Genomic DNA, 3,843 nt, shown 5'->3' with positions numbered 1-3,843 from the left:
GCGGAGACCCCGGACTGTTGAACGACTGAAGATCTACATAAAACAAGAATGGAAAAAATTCCCCTTTCAAAGCTTCAACAATTAGTTTCCTCAGTTCCCAATCGTTTATTGAGTGTTGTTAAAAGAAAAGGTGATGTAACACAGTGGTGAACATGCCCTTTCCCAACTACTTTGGCACGTGTTGCAGCCATGAAATTCTAAGTTAATTATTATTTGCAAAAAAAAAATAAAGTCTATGAGTTTGAACATCAAATGTCTTGTCTTTGTAGTGCATTTAATTAAATATGGGTTGAAAAGGATTTGCAAATCATTGTATTCCGTTTATATTTACATCTAACACAATTTCCCAACTCATATAAATGATAAATGATAAATGGGTTGTACTTGTATAGCGCTTTTCTACCTTCAAGGTACTCAAAGCGCTTTTGACACTACTTCCACATTTACCCATTCACACACACATTCACACACTGATGGAGGGAGCTGCCATGCAAGGCGCTAACCAGCACCCATCAGGAGCAAGGGTGAAGTGTCTTGCTCAGGACACAACGGACATGACGAGGTCGGTACTAGGTGGGGATTGAACCAGGGACCCTCTGGTCGCGCACGGCACGGCCACTCTTCCACTGCGCCACGCCGTCCCTAATAAAAAAATATTACATTAAGTTAATCCAAATAATAAAATATATAATCAAGTGAATCAAAAATAAAAACAAAGTATATACAGAAGGTGAATGCAAATAAAAAATAAAGATTCTTTAATTAAAACTAAAAAAAATTAAATAATTTAAAAAAATAGATAAAAAGTGAATCCATCCATCCACCTATTACTGCTTATCTAATAATTAAAACATAAATATATAAAGTGAATCTAAATGATTTTGTTTCTTTTGACTGTCTGATTTTTCTAGTCCAGTCACCAGTCAGGAGGGCATGCACATGCAGCGTGGGCAACAGTCCATCTGCAGGTGCATGAGAAACAGGCCCCAAACGAATGTAACAGCGAATCATTTCTCATCATTCAAACGACTCAAATCGTTCACTAACGTCACATCTCTATAGTTCACATGCATGAGAAACAGCACACATTTAATAGTGGAATTCTTTATATTTAAGTAAAGTATTACTGTGTGCCATTTCTTTTAGAATTAAGAACTGAAGCAGAAACACAAGTTTCCAAACTTTTAATGTAAAAGACAAAAACAATACAGGGTTATCTGACATAAATGTCATTATTGTGCTCATTTATCCTTTTCTTTCTGCTCCTTCTCCTTTTTGTCTTTCTCGGCCTTGGCCGTGTCGCTTGATGAGCTCTTCCACCTCTTTCTGTTTCAGCACCTTGATTTTTGTTATGCCTCCCTCTCGTGTCAGTGTGGCAATCTCCACTTTCTCCGCAGACAGCTTGCTGACGTCCATAGTTTTGTTGAGAACTTTGACGGCCAGAGCCAAAGCCGAGGACAGAGTCATCTCTCCCTCCTTGTAGTCCTGCTTCAACATGGATACCGCGGCAGCACTGTTGTTGCCGATGCATGTTGCCTTCCATCCTCCGTAGTTGCCACTGGGGTCACTCTGGTACAACTGGAAGCCATAGTGCTTGTCCCAGCCGATGTACAAGAGAGACACGCCGAACGGCCGCTTGCCTCCAAACTGAGTGTAGGCCTGCTTGATGTCACACAACGCCGTCACCAGCTGCTCACAAGGGATCGGCTCCTGGTACTGCAGCAAATATCTCTGTGCGATTAGCCGCAGTTCATTTGTCAGCACGTTAGCATCTGATGTGATCCCTGCAACATATGGAAACGGGGTTTGTACGAAGATACACATAATTGCTATTGCGACATCTAGTGGAAACATTTAGAACAGCAGTTTCTTTCATTCAAAAATTTGGGCTCATTTTTATACTTAGCAATTTCATCCTGTATGAAACCTGTTCGCGGGCCGTACGCTTGACACCCCTGATTTAGACAAACCTCTACTGTAAAAAAATGCTACTTTATCTTGGCCGGTTCCCTGATATAATGGAGCGGGTTGAAGTGTACCAACAGTTGTTCTATGCTAAAATGACTACATAAAGTCGTTTTAAGCAGGCCTTCCGCAGCAGGGTTATCCGGCTACAAGCTGGGCTTGTGAATACTAATCATGGTCTCTGGAGATACCTGACTCCCCCCAATGCTGTACTCTCTCTCTCCCTCTCCCTGATGCCCATCTCTCTTTCTTTCTCTTGTCAGGAGGAAGCGAATGCTCAGGGCTACACGTATTAAGCAGATGTTTGGGAATTGGAGAGAACATCAAGGTTAAGAGGAAGGGTTCAAGGAAGACCCCAGGCAATTCCGCTACCTGTGTAACTATTTATGTGAAGGAATCTGGGCATGGATACATTTACATACAAAGATGCATGAACGTCTTTGTAGAGGATTTGAAGTTTTTTTCCACACGTTTTTCGACCATCAGCGTTCACCACAAAAATGATGCTTTAGCTGCAGCCACAGGTCAGACAAAAATGATTGCAACTTTAATAAAAGCAAGTGTTTTTTCAGTGCACAAATTTTATGAATAAATACTCTTTATAGTAAATAATGTATTTCTCTCCATGAGTCTCATAAATAATACATTTGGAGTACAAAGCTTTACTCATGCTTAAACATACTGCAATGTTTTATTCATACCTTCTGTATGTATCTAATCGAGTGAAAATGCAGTTGTAAATGTGAATTCAATGTGCTTTTTTGTTACATGATCAGACTCTGATGCTATCTATATGTTCTGGCAATGACATTCCATTATTATATCTTTAGTGGTGAGTACGCATAAATTTTCTAAGTTAAATTGTTTTTGATAAGCTCATGAGGCATATTTAGTGTTTAAACCTGGATTGTGCTTCCATGCATGTAGGTATTTTTGCTCTATTTTCATCTGTGTCTGGGGAAAAAAAAACAGCGGTGACTTGAGATTTCAACATTTGACAATGTACAAACCCCAAAACCGGTGAAGTTGGCACGTTTTGTAAATCGTAAATAAAAACAAAATACAATGATTTGCAAATCCTTTTCAACCTATATTCAATTGAATAGACTGCAAAGACAAGGTACTTAAAGTTCGAACTGGAAAACTTTATTATTTTTTTGCAAATATTAGCAACGTGTTTCAAAAAAGCTGGCACAAGTGGCAAAAAAACTGAGAAAGTTGAGGAATGAAGATGAAAAGACCAGAAATACACCTCATGAGATATTTTGGACGGATTATGTAAACAAAGGCGAGTTGCCACTGTACATTAAAGGGGGTCTTATTGTGGAAAACCAACTTTTCTTACCTCTGGATACCTGTTTTTATGTATTTGTGTCATGACTTGGTCCTGGGTGTTTGCTTTTCCGGGATGCAACGGAAAGTTGGCTCGGGCGAGACGGGAATGTAAGTACATAATTTATTTTATAATTACTAAAACAAAAAGAAGTAAACAAAAGGCGCGCACAATGGCGGAGAACAAACTATGAAACCAAAAAGACTATAAACATGGAACAAAAACTTACTTTGGCATGGGACATGAAGCATGATCTAAGAGGATGAAGAGTGTGTAGAGCATAATTGTGGGATGTCGTCAGTACGACAAACTGAAAACAATGAACTTAAATACTATAGACATGATTAGTGAAAGCAGGTGCGTGACTCAAAACGTGAAACAGGTGCGTGACGTGACAGGTGAAAACTAATGGTTGCTATGGTGACAACAAAACAAAAGTGCACAAAAAGTCCAAAAACAAAACCGAACATGACTAAAACAAAACATGATCACACAGACATGACAATTTGCAACAAAAAAAATAATTATTTGATAGCGGACTCAAA

At 39.1% G+C, this 3,843-nt stretch overlaps 1 pseudogene; it reads right to left on the bottom strand.

Annotated features, from left to right (window-relative positions):
- Window positions 1-1,167: 1,167 nt before the first annotated feature.
- LOC133570294 (proteasome subunit alpha type-4 pseudogene) lies at window positions 1,168-1,824 on the bottom strand (annotated as a pseudogene).
- Window positions 1,825-3,843: the final 2,019 nt, after the last annotated feature.

The sequence above is a fragment of the Nerophis lumbriciformis genome, linkage group LG27 (genome assembly GCF_033978685.3).
Source record: "Nerophis lumbriciformis linkage group LG27, RoL_Nlum_v2.1, whole genome shotgun sequence".
NCBI classification, from domain to species: domain Eukaryota; kingdom Metazoa; phylum Chordata; class Actinopteri; order Syngnathiformes; family Syngnathidae; genus Nerophis; species Nerophis lumbriciformis.
Note: the sequence above shows the minus strand (reverse complement) of the source record. Positions and strands in the feature narration are given on the sequence as shown.